The sequence below is a fragment of the Bombyx mandarina genome, chromosome 05 (genome assembly GCF_030267445.1).
Source record: "Bombyx mandarina strain Sakado chromosome 05, ASM3026744v2".
Taxonomy (NCBI): Eukaryota; Metazoa; Arthropoda; class Insecta; order Lepidoptera; family Bombycidae; genus Bombyx; species Bombyx mandarina.
This window is the reverse complement of record NC_143212.1, coordinates 3,009,546-3,026,504: the sequence shown is the minus strand read 5'-3', so window position 1 is coordinate 3,026,504 and position 16,959 is coordinate 3,009,546. Positions and strand designations below refer to the sequence as shown.

At 38.5% G+C, this 16,959-nt stretch overlaps 1 protein-coding gene and 2 non-coding genes across 3 annotated transcripts in view; all 3 read right to left on the bottom strand.

Moving 5' to 3' along the window:
* Nucleotides 1–16,959, bottom strand: part of NGR-A17 (neuropeptide receptor A17) — a 112,381-nt gene that overhangs the window by 75,347 nt on the left and 20,075 nt on the right. The gene's annotated exons all lie outside the window — the stretch shown is intronic.
* On the bottom strand, nucleotides 8,287–8,358 carry TRNAH-GUG (transfer RNA histidin (anticodon GUG)). Its single transcript has one exon. It is a non-coding gene; the product is annotated as a tRNA-His (tRNA).
* TRNAH-GUG (transfer RNA histidin (anticodon GUG)) lies at nucleotides 11,746–11,817 on the bottom strand. Its single transcript has one exon. It is a non-coding gene; the product is annotated as a tRNA-His (tRNA).

The window sequence follows — 16,959 nt, the reverse complement described above, 5'->3', positions numbered from 1 at the left end:
TTGACCCCCTTCAAAACGTCGGATTAACTCGAAATTTGGTATACTTATTAAGGAATAAGGAATAGGTATACTTATTAAGGAATTATTAAGGACCAATAACAATTCAATATTAAAAAAATATATTGGAAAAATCGAAATTCAACTAAAAAATTAAAAATAAACAATAGTTTAAAAAAACTAACAAAATACGCTTTTATAGAAAATCCAACTAAAAAATAGAAAATAAATTTTAATAAACTTGAATTAAAAATAGTATAAGAAAAAATGATTTTATTGTAAAAAAAGCGTGAGGTGCATGGTATCAGTAGTTATAAATATTTTATGAACAGATATGAGTAAAAGGCTTATTTTGATAATATCCTGAAAAGCACCCCACGCTTTTTTGCCTGTAGCCCGGTAGATCTGTTGTCCGGTAGTAGCCCATATGGGTAGGTTCCATCATCTAAGTTACTTTTCACAATAAGATCCACGTCACGTCTTAAGCGAGTGGCAGTATTTATGCTATGATGGTCATGAGCTCCGGTAACCAGTTATTACCAGTTGGATCCTACTGTCGATCACCCACCTACGTAATAGAACAGTAGAAAATCACGGCCTTTTCCTGTCGCTCAACAACCCACGTTCGAACCTCGCATGAGACAGAGTTCATGAAAAGGCAAAGAGGGGAAAGTGAAGTGTTAAGTGCGTAGCTCATCTCTCCTATCACTGGCCCCTTCGGGACGCCGGACCGGCAGTCGTCGGCGCCACGACCATCAGCCCTCTCGGTAAAATCACGGCCTAGGATACCTTATCGAACCGTTTGTGAACCATAAAATTTATCTACAAAACTTTATGATGACATAACCCAGCAATTGAGAGCACAACTAGCAAGATGGAATAATTGTAAAAATAAACGTTAAATTAGTAAAATAAACATTTATTAATACGACCACTCTCAACTCTGCCAATTCCGGTCCCAAGGCCGGATGAGAAAAGAGAAGGGTTGAGTTGTGGTTCGACCGTTTCCACTGTAAAACAGTCAACGCCGAATGTCTGGCGGCGGTTAAGTAGCCGGATCCAAATAAAGCTTCAACGGCCTCGAAGAACTGAATCTCTTCCAAAAGCACTGCCGTGGAAGGACGCGGGACCCCACCACGTGTATTTATTTTCCCAAGAAAGTCTCATGAGGCCACGACCCTCAGCATTGAGAATTATCGACGCAAGGAGGGAATACGACCATAAAAAACGATTAATCGGATATTTGTAGAGAAATAATGTAAACCTCAAAACATTTAATTTAATTAACAGTCACTGAACAATTACAATTAACACAAATCATTTAATTAACACTTATATTTAATGTAAATTTTTTGGTGTCACACAAACGTTTAAAACAAAACACTCAATGAAGAAACAATTCGAAATTATTGACACTACGAGAATAAATACGGCGCATATATAGTAATTATGTAGAACACAGACGATTATAAAACGCCATATGTCACATTACTGACGCACGGGCCGTATTAATATTGTTTAAGAGGGCCATCACCCTCGGCTACCTTCGCACTTTACGGCTTCGACGCCACGTGCGAAATTAGCACTACACTTTGTCATCAACAACGGATTAATATTATTTTAGTGCTCTCCCAAATGTTCAGACCCCGTAACAGATTTCTTGAGTGACCTTCGACAAGAGCTGATTAAATTTTGTTTAGACTGTGACGAACCACTACTGTTGTGAAATAGTGGACTGAGCAGTGAAATTTGTTCATAACATGCAGTTAATAGCCTCGTTCGTGCCCGCTGAGTTTCTCGCCGGATTTTCTCAGCGGGTCGCGATTACGATCCGATAGTAAATGCATTCGCGGAGCAGCCGCCCTTTAGCTGTAAAGTCTCCTTCGGAGTGGCTGTTAGCAAATCCCTTTCTCTTGACTGAGCATTTGCTTGCCCACCTGTCCTAGTGAAAATGGAAAAGCTTTCGGGCCACCGGTAATCCTTACTTTAAAAAAGTCTCGTTCGTCCAAATATTATAGTATAATGTATATACAACACAAGTTGCTAGGAGTGCACCAGTAAGGAGTCAAGTGGACTCGTAGATATAACGATGTCATTCTTCAAAATAATGGTGACGCATTTTCTGTTACGGAAGTGTTTGTGCGGTAATTGTATCTGTTCCATATTTGATTCGCTCGACTGTTTCGAGAAAATTTCCATTACCGGAAGAAAATATATTCCGGTTTAAAGAAAAAATCGATTCGAACGAAGTGAATAAAGATTTCTAAAAAAACCTTTTATTCCGTCAACTTATACTTTTGAATTCGATCCTCCCGATCCACTAACGGTGCTTTTGGGTCTTGAGGTACCCAAAAGCACCGGTCACCGTTCTCGTCCCGAACCCGTCGCTTGCGACGAAGGGCTCGACGAGTAAATTAACCCTCAGACACAGCCCACTGAGTTTCTCGCAGGATCTTCTCAGTGGGTCGCGTTTCCGATCCGGTGGTAGATTCTGCGAAGCACGGCTCTTACTAGGGTTCGTGTTAGCAACGTCCTCACCTACTATTTAAGGTTCCGCTGAAATAGCTTCTCAAGGCTATCAGCTTAGGCAGAAAAAAAAAATTAATTCGATGGCAAAATGGGACAATAAAAATAGGTCGTCATTGAATTGCTACTAAAAAAGTTACTGGCTACATTTATCAAATGCGAGGAAAGTAATGGAAATATTTTGGACGAATCACTAGGAAAAATACGACCATTGTTGACGACAAATAAGTCTGCCAAATTATCAACCTTTAAGCTTAAAAGTATGGGGAAATTATAAATAAAGTTTGTTATTTAACAAATTTGAAAGTCAGTACATTTTTTTAAATTCTTAGATGGGTGGACCAGCTCACAACCCACCTGGTGTTAAGTAGTTACTGGAGCCCATAGACATCTACAACGTAAAAGCGCCACCCACCTTGAGATATAAGTTTTAACATCTCAAGTATAGTTACAACGGCTGCCCCACCCTTCAAACCGAAACGCATTACTGCCTCACGGCAGAAATAGGCGGGGTGGTGGTACCTACCCGCGCGGACTCACAAGAGGTCCTACCACCAGTAATTACGCAAATGATAATTTTGCGGGTATGATTTTTATTACACGATTATATTCCTTCACCGTGGAAGTCAATCGCGAACATTTGTTAAGTACGTATTTCATTAGAAAAATTGGTACCCGCCTGGGATTAGAACACCGGTGCATCGCTTCAACACCAATGCACCGGACGTCTTATCCTTTAGGCTACGGCGACTTAGATCAAACCCGCAATAATTATAAGAATTCAGACATTTGTCTCGAGTCTAAAGGTGGGCGGTGGTCAAGGTGGTCAAGCGGTGTCTACGTTGTGATATCTACGGACTTTGGTAGCCCCTTAACACAGGGCGATCTCGTCCAAACGTCTACACAATAAATAAAACAATATATCGTTTAACGTTTTAAAATTAATTCTATCACAATTTTCTCGCGATATTCTCGTTTTGGAACTTTATACCACTATTTGGGCTGTGACTATATTAATCCATCTGAAGCAACAATAAAAAAACATTTGGCAGGAACTCGGGCACAGGCCCGTAATAAAGTAATAGTAGCAGTAGTAGCAGTAGTAACAGAAGTAGAAGTAGTAGCAGTAGTAGAAGTAGTAGCAGCAGTAGCAGTAGTAGCAGTGGTAGCAGTAGTAGCAGTAGTGGTAGTCCTAAGGTAACCCGCTGGTATAGGGCCCGCACAAGTTGTCTCCGCTTCACCCTGTTTTGCGCTTGATCCTGAACATCGGCCAGACCAGAGATTCTCGTCTAGCTCTCCATAGTGCATCGCCAAGTGTGTACAGGGTGACCAGGTCTTCTCTTGCCACGCGGTTGATGATACACGACACGCCCGTAATTAAGCATCAAGTTAAACAAAGTTTTGAGAAAGGCTATTTATTACCATATATTTTCCTACCTATACTTATTTACCTAAACTTCTTTTCTTACCTAAATTTTAAATTTTTTCCTACCAAAGCTGATGGTCTTGAGAGACCATGTCAGCGTCCATTTTTAATGATCGCGTATGTATGTCGCGTAGCATACTGAGATGTGTACAGTGCACACACTTCATTCGATAAACCATTGAGTCGAGGACACGTCGCTCGGAAAATCAACATGCAAATATCGTTGACTTTTCATTCGCTGCTCATGAAAATTCTGTGCCAAAAACACGTAAGGACTTTATCTGATGACAGAAAAAGGGGCTTCCTCCCCGCATACGTTCGTTAGCCAGTATTCGACAGCGAAGAAAGCGAAGGTTGAAGAGGTAATGAAAATTGTAACCCGAGTTTAGCATACATAAGCAGTTGATGGAGGAAATCGCGTCAGTACTGAATCCGTGGAAAGGTAAACCGACTTACATTAAATCGAAGTAGAATATTATCAATATACGCGGAGTCAATTAAATATGCATAATTAAGGATCTCTCTTTATTTTTTATTGCTTAGGTGGATGAGCTCACGGCCCACCTGATGTTAAGTGGTTACCGGAGCCCATAGAGGTCTACAACGTAAATGCCGCCACCTACTTTGAGATATGAGTTCTAAGGTCTCAGTTTTTACAGTACGACAGCTGCCCTACCCTTTAAACCGAAACGCATACTGCTTCTCGGCAGAAATAAGCAGGGTGGTGGTACCTACCCGTGCGGACTCACAAGACGTCCTAGCACCAGTCATTACGCAAATCATAATTTTTCGGGTTTGATTTGACTCAAAAACTTGTGGTCAGAATTAATAACAAAGAATAAAATTTAAATGGGACCACATGAAAAGAACCCGAAACATCATCAAAATCGGTTCACATGGAAAAAAGGTCTGAGGTAGCACACATATAAAAATTGAAACGAACTGAAACCTCCTCCTTTTTGAATTCGGTTAAAAAATTGAATCCGTATATATAATACAAATATTCCAATTAGTTTATAGCGTTGTTTTAAGCCGAGCATCGCATTCATTTTATATATTGCGCATACAGAACGTTGTTTTAACAAATAATCAATGTTCGCATATAGACATGCCGCGTAATTGAATATCACTCAAATGAATGCTATATCACTTGATGAAATATGGCTTCGTTTAGTATTTTTTTGGATTGAAAAATCAATTTATACAGCAAGTACAGTAAATACAGGCTTTTTTTTATTTTAGGACGCAGACACCGGCGCGCTACCAGCACTCTAGCGCGCTGCCAAGGAGTATCGACAACAATAGAGCAACCAGTTGGCGGTGTATCGCGTCCCGACCCGGCAGGCTGGTTCTGGTCCAGCGGGGTACTCCGGGACACCAGCAGCACCGGCTGGGCGGCCTGACGGGCTGCCGTACCGAGACGGCCGACGTTTCAGAGCTTTCGATTCGCCTTGAAGACTCCGTCGGCCAGGCGTCCTTGGGGTGAGCTGCGCCGTCTGGTTGTAGTGTTGAACACGGTAGCCCCCTTATCTCATCCGGGTTTTGACCTCGGAGGGGATCGGACGCTTGGGTGAAAAGAGCAAGTCGTTTTGTGGGTGGGGCCCTGAAAATATCCTTGGGCCCGCGGTCTCCCAGTCGCGGACTAGTCCCACATACCCCTAGGCGCGGGGACCTTGTAGGAGGATCGGCCCCCAGTCCGAAAAAAAGACGTAGATACCATTTTTTAATATCTCAACTATAATTTTGTATGTATTTCGAACATATGTAAGTCGCTCTGACCGCCGAAACTGTACATCTGGTACACCGCAAGTTGTAAAAAGAACATAATAAACGCGAGATTAAATCGTAAAAGTGTTTATAATCATGTGGCGACTCGCGAAACCTCGGAGATTGTAATAAAATATCACGAAGAAAAAAATTGTCGAATTTTCCTTCCCAACTCGAAGTCTGGCGGAGTTCGTTCACCCCCAGTTTGTTCGGGTGCGCGGGAAACATTCCGACATTTAAATATATAAAAAGAAGGTTCAAAATGACTTTTGTTTTTCAAGTACGTAGAATCTGATTGTCCGTTCGTTTTCCGAGTCCAGCTTAATCGTTATATATTTAATAATATTGAATGGTTGTGGCAATTCAGACAGAACAGCATAAATTTTGTTGGACACGAACGTATGATTGCTTCACCGCATAAATAATCTTGACAGTGGTACTCATCCATGTGGGCTCACCATACACCCCACCACTAAAAAACTACCACTGGTCATCACAGTATAAGTTTTAAAAAAAAGTGGCCATTTTCCTACACAGATAATTTAAAAAAAATTTACACTATACAACCCGAACAAAATAGAAATGACAGTTGTACGACTAAAACATGTACACTTGATGTACATGTTACTCAATGGGGTTATACTTAATGGATAACTATTTTCTTCCATTTCTAAAATCAAATCATAGAACAGTTGTTATTATTAAAACTAAACCTTAACAGTTACTGTGTTCTATGAATAGGACATAGAAGTCAGTTTTGTTTATCACGAGCAAAACCGACTTAAACGTACTAGTCTCAATACATTTACATCACAACATTGCGGCATTATTTTCCGCGGACGTATCTGTTTCGCGAGATAAATATATTTGTCTTGGAAAAAAAATCTTGTGAAATACGCAGAGAATATTTCGGAAAGGAATTGTCTAATTAGATCGTTGTTTATTGTAGGCAACTTTGTTGCGCATTACAATGTTTTATAAATATTTTCTTCGGATTATGAATTAGACAGCATTTCTTTCTTTGATCCGATTATGAATGTTTCTTAAATTAATTTTCTTTGACAATGTCTTCCTTGTTCAAGTTTTAAAGTAAATCGTAATTTGAAGCTTAAAGTGCGAATAAAGTCGTGTCTGTGTCGTTTAGAATTTTCTATGGCAAATTCTAAACTCCGCCATTGCCGGTCCCAAGCCCGATGAGAAAAGAGGAGGGTTGGCGTCGGTATGCTACCTACCCGGCCGTAAAAATATAACGCCGAGCAATGGGCGGCGGTCAACTAATCCGAACTAGGGCTTCAGTAGCCCAGAGGAACTAAATCGCTTCTGAAACTCTGCTGTGGAAGGACGCAGGAACCCACCACTAGCAAGTTTCCCAAGAAAACCTTTACGTATGTATTCCGTAAAGGTCGCGATCCTCAGCACTGATAAAAAATCAAAACCACGACACATTGTTTTTTCTTGCTTAGACAGACCGACTTTACACGGCCCATCTGGCGTGATGTGGTCACCAGGGTCCGTCCTGTCCAACCAACCTTGTCTTAATTGTTTAGTAATTACGCTTGTTCCTTTATCGTGATAATCGATTTGATATTCGATACCCGAGGGGCGAGCACGAATGACTATCGAAAAAGTATTCGTATCGCTATCGAGAAAAAATGTATAGGATTTAAGCCACGCCTGTACGTACCGTCAATAAAAATAATTAATTTCAACAGCACGAATGAATTTACTTACTTTCCTTTCGCAATCGAATTGTCACGTTCTCGAAACTCTAAACTTATAATCGAGAGCACGAAAATTGTTTTGACATACGGTGACGTAAATCTCGAAGGCTGGCTATCGAGTACTACTATCTAATGTAATGATCGGTTTTCGTATCGAAAACTCGATACATTTATATTACGAATTCGATATATTTTCGTGCTTGACGTACAGCCTTATCCTTTAGTCCACGACAACTTTAATTTAGAAGACTTCGTGGCCTACAGGATAAGACGTCCGGTGCATTCGTATGTAGCGATGCATCGGTGTTTGAATCCCGCCGGCGGGTACCAATTTTTCCAATGAAATACGTACTTGACAAATGTTCACGATTGAGTTCCACAGTGAAGGAATAGCATCGTGTATTAAAAATAAAACCCACAAAAGTATAGAATGCGTAATTACTGGTAGTAGGACGTCTTGTGAGTCCACATAGCCTATTTCTGCCGTGAAGCAGTAATGCGTTTCGGTTTAAAGGTCGGGCCGCCCTTATAGGTAATAATAAAAAAAACAATACAATGCAAACATCAACCTCATAGCTCACGAAATATTATCGTGCAATAATATATAAATCTGCTTAGTTAGTGATGGTAGAACGCATTAAGTACGCATTAGTACCACCATCCTATTGGCAAGATGTCCTAGAATCAATCAGTCATAGCGATCATATAGCCGCTATATAATACTATTGAGGGTTCGACCTCATGTCTCATACTGAAGGTTTCAAGTTAAGACGTCTATTAGCGCTAGTAACTATACAAAAAAATAAAAATAAAAAAAACATAACTCCGCCGCGACAGTGTTATTATCACTGCCGTGACCAGGATTCGAACCTGGGTTACTACGGCCACAACGTAGGGTCCTAACCACTAGACGATCACGGCTACCGGAGCTGGTGATTATCGAACTAAAATACTCAGTTAAATTGTATAAATTGGAGCACTTTCACTGTGGCGAATGCTTCGATTGCGCCAGCGAATTTAAGAATAACAGTGGTTTTTATTTATAACTGTCGGAGCCCAATGTAATTATGTGACGTCATGTTTTCTGACCCTTTATTAGCTATGCGATAGCCTAGAATGACACCAGCCCATTTCTTCCCATTCACTGGAGTATTGGCAGCTGTGTTCTCTGAGTAGTACACCGAGGAACTGCCAACCGGCCTTTTACTGGTGGTAGGACCTCTTGTGAGTCTGCACGGATAGGCACCACCACCCAGCCTATTTCTACCGTGAATCAGTAATGCGTTTCGGTTTGAAGGGTGCGGCAGCCGTTGTAACAATACTGAGACCTTATCTCAAGGTAGGTGGCGGCATTTACGTTGTAGATGTCTATGGACTCCGGTAACCACTTAATACCAGGTGGGCCGTGAGCTCGTCCACCATCCTAAGCAATTATAAAAAATAAATAAAGAAATGTTTTAAGTTTTTAGACCAAATAACTGTAGAATGTCAAATGCAAGGCAAGAGTCGCAATTTAAAATCTGTAATGTATAAGCCAGTCTCTACATTATCGGGGTATGGTCTTTACTGGTGGTTCAACCCACTGAGCTTACAATCCGGTGGTAGATTCTGTAAAGCGCTGCTCTTACTAGGGCTAGTGTTATCAAATTCTCTCAAGTTAACCCCGTGAGCTCACCTACCCGTCCGGGCGTAGCAGGAATAGCAACATAGGCTACCAACCAATAAATAGGAGAAAAACTGGTGGTATTGCAACCCTGTGCGCGTAGCTACCGTCTATCTCCCTAGTTCTGTGGCGAATCAGTCATATGTTCTAGTAATAAATGGAAGATTCGCCAGACAATACTATAGATAGAGGCTTCAATCTAACGTCTCAAGGTGGGTGGCGGTATTAATATTGTGACACTTAAAACAAATAAAAAATATAGTACATTACATTTAGGTTTTCTTCCGCTTTACCTCATAAGATTTTGACGTTGTGAATTTGGTATGAACAAAAACGTACGAATAACTTGATGTGCAATGAAAACTTAATAAATAAATAAGCCAGTGTTTCTCAGTATTTATAATTCGCTTACTTATATATACAATAATAGCCTGCTTATATAATACGTACAGTAAATGCTATCACTCATACATATTGTGAAATAGGCTTTATGTCGACACGTTTGTCAGAATTACTCTGTACAGTTGACATTTTGCCAACTATATAACGTCTTAGCGTAGAGACGACAAATACGGTGATGTTTTAAGGCATACCATTTTTCACACTGAACGAATGAGCTAAAAGGATAAGGCAAGGAAATATGCTTCCAACACATTTGTCCGTAGATCGTGTAGGTAGGGTATACTTGATACTAAGTTATACTAAGTTATTTAATGTTGACATCATTTGCTTATCGCTTGTAGCATACAGAAAAGCAGTTTGGAATATTTTTAAAGTTAGTTACGTCCTACATATATAGTTATTAATAAATTTTAAAATATTTACACATATCTATATAGACAAATAAAACAAAGGTAGATAGATATACGTACATATAACTAGTCAGGTCATAAGTATTGTCACACAGTAAAAACTTTTCTTTTAGAATGCTGGTCACAAAAAAGTTTATTGAATTCGAATTTCGAATTGTTCATGAAAATAAAAATGTATACTTTTAGAATTTTACTCATTTTTAAATATGGAGTGGACGCTTAAAGAAGATCGTGTTGCAGTTATTGCGTTGCATCGTTGCGGTTACGCGCCAATTCAAATTTTTAACATACTGAAAAATTTTAATATAACCAAAAGATTCGTTTATCGTACCATCAAACGATACAATGAAGACTCTAGTGTAGATGACAGGTCAAGAAGTGGTCGCCCTCGGTCTGTTAGGACTCCAGTAGTGATAAAAGCTGTGAAGGCGCGAATTCAAAGAAATCCCAAACGTAAGCAGAAACTGTTGGCCCTTCAGATGGGGTTAAGCAGAACCACAGTGAAAAGGGTGTTAAATGAAGACTTAGGGCTTCGGGCATATCGAAGAAAAACAGGACATCGTTTGAATGCTCGTCTAATGGACCTGAGACTGAAGAGATGCCGCGCTTTGTTGAAGCGGTACGCGGGAAAAAAATATCGGGAAATTCTTTTTTCGGATGAAAAATTTTTTACCGTAGAAGAGACCTACAACAAACAAAATGATAAGGTGTACGCACACAGTAGTGAAGAAGCGAGCAACCGTATTCCGCGTGTCCAACGAGGTCATTTTCCATCCTCGCTCATGGTATGGTTGGGAGTTTCTTATTGGGGCTTAACAGAGGTACATTTTTGTAAGAAAGGTGTAAAAACGAATGCAGTTGTGTATCAAAATACAGTCCTGACGAACTTTGTGGAACCTGTTTCTCATACCATGTTCAATAACAGGCACTGGGTATTCCAACAAGATTCGGCGCCAGCTCATAGAGCGAAGAGCACACAAGACTGGCTGGCGGCGCGTGAAATCGACTTCATCTGGCACGAAGACTGGCCCTCCTGCAGTCCAGATTTGAATCCGTTAGATTACAAGATATGGCAACGCTTGGAGGAAAAGGCGTGCCCAAAGCCTCATCCCAATTTGGAGTCACTCAAGACATCCTTGATTAAGGCAGCCGCCGATATTGACATGGACCTCGTTCGTGCTGCGATAGACGACTGGCCGCGCAGATTGAAGGCCTGTATTCAAAATCACGGAGGTCATTTTGAATAAACTTTAGTGTCATAAGAATCTATGTTTTGTTAAGTTCATTTTGGTATATGAATGGTTACATAATGAATAAACTTGTTTCAATTATTTTACATTAAACATGTGACAGAATTTATGACCTGACTAGGTAGATATATATAGTTATGTATGTGTGTGTATTCTAAGCTTTAATTTATTAATTAACTTTTTGTTTGTTCACTTTCTACTCATATATAATGTTAGCGGTGGAAACTTGTTCGATTTTAATTTACGTAATGTTATATACATAATAAATAAATAAAAATTTACGTAGATAATTTAACATAAAGTCACCCGCCCACTTTGTGCTCTCAGTGGTTCAACGAAGTCCGTCGGCATGTTCCTAGAGACATGAAGTTGTATTCTCAGATAAGACGTGGGTATCCGAATGCTAGTGCCAACGGCTTTTATTCATTTATCCTGGATTCGAGTCTTCATACTAATTGGGCCGTGAGTCTATCTGTCGATAGAGTGCATAAAAATCTACATACTGTTGTTTTCTAACAAAGCTTGCACTTAACAAACTTCTTAAATAAAAAAATGAACTCCGCCGCGACAGTGTTATTATCACTGCCGTGACCAGGATTCGAACCTGGGTTACTACGGCCACAACGTAGGGTCCTAACCACTAGACGATCACGGCTACCGGAGCTCGTGATGAATAACATCAAATGCGCAGTTATATTTTACAAACTGGAGCATTTTTAACGCTACGCTGATTCCGAGCAATGATGCCAATGAAAATATTCGCCACGGCGGTGTTGCTGTAAACAATATTAACTTAAAAAACGATGGCATTAAGCGCGCCTTATAAATAAATTACCTTGATCAATGTATTTGAGACTTCGACAAATAAAGCTTTTTTTTATGGCTTAGATGGGTGGACGAGCTCACAGTCCACCTGGTGTTAAGTGGTTACTGGAGCCCATAGACATCTACAACGTAAATGCGCCACCCATCTTGAGATATAAGTTCTAAGGTCTGAGTATATTTAAAACGGCTGCCCCGCCCTTCGAGCCGAAACGCAATACTGCTTCACGACAGAAATAGGCAGGGCGGTGGTACCTACCCGTCCGGACTTACAAGAGGTCCTACCACCAGTAGTTACTCAAAGTATAATTTATTAATTACAAACTTAATAATGGATTTAGATTGTATTTTAAGGCAAAGCTCAGTGACTTATGTGATTTTGTCCATAAGCGACCGATCACACAACAAAATGCTAAATACACTTCAAACGTAGCTTCAAAATTAATGGTAGATCCATTCAAAAACACTAGAAAATGCGGCGCTCTTCCTAATCGATTTTTAGCAGTAGACAAATAGACAACAGGGATTGTCTACAAGATCACAATTTGTCTAAAAGCGCGATCGTATTGTAAAGCTACCGAATATATTTATGAAACGACTTGTGATAAGCATATCGTGTAAAATTGATTCGATCAGTTTCTCAATATTCAATCAATTTGTTTTATAAAATGTTTTCTTCTTATGGAGCAACTTGAGTTACTTGACCGATTACCAAGTGCATGACGTCATAATATGTTATACATGAATGAAAGGAACCCGAAATAAAACTAATAATTTTTTACCTTTAAAATGTGACTGGTGGTAGGACCTCTTGTGAGTCCGCGCGGGTAGGTACCACCGCCCTGCCTATTTCTGCCGTGAAGCAGTAATGCGTTTTGGTTTGAAGGACGGGGCAGCCGTTGTAACTATACTGAGAGCTTAGATCTTATATCTCAAGAGGGGGGGGGGTGGCATTTACGTTGTAGATGTCTATGGGATCCAGTAACCACTTAACACCAGGTGGGTTGTGAGTTCGCTCACCCATCTAAGCAATAAAAAAAGTACCAAAATATATGACCACAGAACGTGTTTGTAAGCTAATTAAAAGATAACACTAAGTTAATTCCTATTATGATGTGTACGAAAGCTTAAAGTTATTCAACGAAGTAATTAATAGAATACCTGAAGGGTGAAACTTTACGAAATACGCTACACCAACTTTCATCTGAAGATAAGGCGCTTTATTCAACAGCTAATCAGTTACGAAAAGCCTCAAAAAGTTAAACAAAACAAAAACCGATAAGCTCCGTAAGCTTACGAATGTTACCTTGGAATTCTTCATTTTGTATGAGCTTTTCTCTGAATTTTTTTATGTATTTCACTGGAAAAATCTTCAAAGTTTTATTCTAGTATCTAGCTGCTTTAATAAATTAGACTGAGAGTTCGTAAGTAGAATGAAATGGTGAGTAACTCTAAATTTGGATTTACAAAACAAAACAACGCCATTTAAAACGTTTTTACATAAATGTAAATAGACATGCTTTAAAAAAACCGACTTCAAATAGAGAAAAAAAATATATTCCAAAAAAAATTAATATACACTAAAAACAATAATCATCGAAATCGTTTGGCGTGATATTGAGTTATTCGTCTATTTGTCGCGAATGTACTTAATGCAAATTTAAGACTTATATGGTTTCCTCATGGCTACCATTATCAGAACTGGACTAAATTCGCCCAGTCAAAAGTTATGAGGTAACAGACATAAAAAAGATAAAGTCGAATTAAATAAATAAAATAATAAATAAATATAAATATTTACTAACAATCACGCCACGTTAACTGGTCCCGTGATAAGTTCGTAAAGAACTTGTGTTACTGGTACCAGATAACGGAAATAAATGTAATATTTTTATTATACACATACATATATTTAATATACATCCATAACCCTGGCAAAGACATTTATATTTATCATACAAATATCTTCCCTTGGCGGGATTCGAACCCGCGACCCCCTTGTGTAGTGACCATGTCACTTACCACTACACCAGACGGCCGTCTGAATTGAGAACCTCCTCCTTTTTTGAAGTCGGTTAAACATAAAAGAAACATCAAGCATAGTGTTATGGAAACATTAAATAATTATCATGTACATATTTAAAATGAAAAGTTCATATCCGATTTATAGTAATGTCCACCGGTCGCGTTTTTCAAATAAATTAAATCGTTTTCTTACTTCATATTTTTAAACATAAGTAATAAAGAAGAGGAAATCCGATTCCATACAGATCAGACTTTTTATAGACATGAGGAGAAAATTAACCGATCTTTGCACCATTATCCCCAGGTATCCAAGAACAAAAATATCTTAGGCATTTAATTTGAATTAGCGTCATACGAAAACAAAAAAAAAAAAGAAACAAAGAAATCTAATAATTTTCTTCTGCTTGTCAGAACCGATTCTTCAACACGAAACTCATCTGACATTTACATTAAGATTCCATGTTTGTGTTCTGTGAAATAAAAAATTGTCAAGTTTTTGAAACTCGAGCTCCCAGGGCGATTTCATTACACAGAAAATTGGGTCGGATATCTACATTCCCTTACTGTGGTTTCGCGTGTTAATAGAATTGTTCTTTTATATTTTTTGTGCTAAGAACTGGGCAGATTGAGAGTTATAATTTTTTAAAGCTATTTACGAAATCAGACTATTGAAAGGAGCCAAATTTAACACTATCAAAAGTCCTACAGGATATTTAACAGAAGATACTATGACTGAAAATCATCCTCGTAATTTCAAATCCAGATTCCAAGCTCCTGTTGTTTTAGACTAAGTTCGTTACGCGATCCAAGACAAATTAGATTACCAACTCATTGTTTAGTCCCCGGTGTGGATTCTGTCAACACAGAGGTCACAGAAGTGTGTACGAACTGCGGGTAAAGGCCCGATACCTTATCGTGATTCACAGCAGCAGTATCCTCAACAACTGTAAGTAATTTATTGGTTTCTACTATTTTTTTGGGATTACCCTAGTTGTAAATACAGTTAAACAACTTTTACAGCTTAAATTCGTATTTATTACCATTTTAATATTTCCGATGCATCGAATATTTTACAGTTTTCGTGGTCATGGACGAGTGAAGGATTCATCATGGACATTTACATATTATGTTAACCGCCGTCTAAGTTTCTAATATTATTTGAGATTAGAAGAAACGCAATCATACAATTAAATAATTATTAACTTCAGATACAGTTATTAACTTTAGATGGATCATCATTGGTTGATATAAATCAGTGAAAAACTACTGCCAAGATGTTAGATGCTAAAATCTCCAAACATAACAGATCCCACTAAAATATTTGATGTTGACTTTACCGACGAAAACATACGAAAAAGAAAAAGTTTTGGTCTTTCGTTTCAACAGATAAAAGATAACTTAGAATAGGTACTTATACGAAACTTCAAACTGAAAATACAAGTTAGACAAATTTTGGAATCCGTCCAACGCGATAAATTAATAGAAATGTTACTATAAAATATCTCACATTCGAGCGACACATGGCACGATATTGTTGTTATTTATGTAAATGTCAAAGTAGATGGATTTTTTTAATCGATTAGCTACCTTCATTTAAGTCCTCTGGAGCACTTCTATAGTCCAGATTGACAACGGTGCTCACAGGAGGTCAACAATGATGTTTAGGTCATCCAAGTGAAAATAACTATTTATAATAAATATATGTATTAGCTCCAGCAACGAATTTAAAAAGAAAATAATATGAGGCATAAGAATTTAGCAAAGATGAATAAAACGATATACGACATAGATTTTTACATTTATAAATATTGAAATAGGAATGGAACCGGCTAAAAGGGAATGCAATTACGTGCGTGGAAACGGTTCAGCGAGTTTGATTAACGATGATTGCTATCTGTGACTCGTTCACGCATGAATTAGGCGATTAGCATTGATGCAACTTCCGTAAGCGCGCGCGTGTGTGTGTCTATGGTGTGCGCGTGCGTATAAATATTCTTCTAATCAAATCAAATCAAAAAATGTTATTCAACATAAATGAAAGTACATATTTGTTTTTTTTTTTTAAGTGATGTTATGACCTGGTAACGGAGACCTTTAAGTCATGTCTTATTTTAATCTATATTCTTAATTTTATGAAAAATGATATTATGGAGTGAAATGAAATGAAAATGATTAATTTGAGACATTAATCAACTAGGATAAAATGAAATGAGATGATATGAGATGAAATCTAATCTCAGTAAAATGGTGGTCATTTACTAATATTTTTCAGTGGACTTTTTGGAGGATCCCGAGAAGTTACGTCCAGCCGCTTTGTTTCATTTTCCCATATTTGTGCACTTTCACAGATATTAAACGGTTAATAAACCACCATTATTACACATTTAAACCCGAAGAAACACTAAATAGACAAAATAAAACAAATCACACAACTTCAATCCTCGCGCTAGTACATATTTGTTGAACGTAAAAAAGAACTACCGCCAATTCACAAAAACTAGCCTCCGTCCTGAGAAGAACTGGCAAGAAACTCAGCGGGCATGTAGTATTTTTTTTTAAATATTAGTTTCTTATTTTTAAATATTAATTTTTTCAAGAGGTATTTTAACGTTACCAATATTTGCAATATTGAAATGCCCGGAGCGAGCAACTCATTCCCACTTTGTGCAATCTTCTAGATATCATTGACTTTGTTCTTTAATAGTTTTCTTAAACCTATGTATATGTAGGTTCTAAGCATCTTGTCGGATTTTGTTGTACAGGCGCACAGACAAACACTCGAATGAATTTCGTATCTTCGTATCGTGACCTACTCATCGGCACAACAAGCTTGTGTTTTGTTGTCTGAGTCGGTCTCTCAATTACTGAAGGTCGAGTCTAGTTTGAAATTTTGACCACTCAATGCACTATGCTTCCCCATGTCTTCCTGTCCTTGGTGGTCTTTATAGCC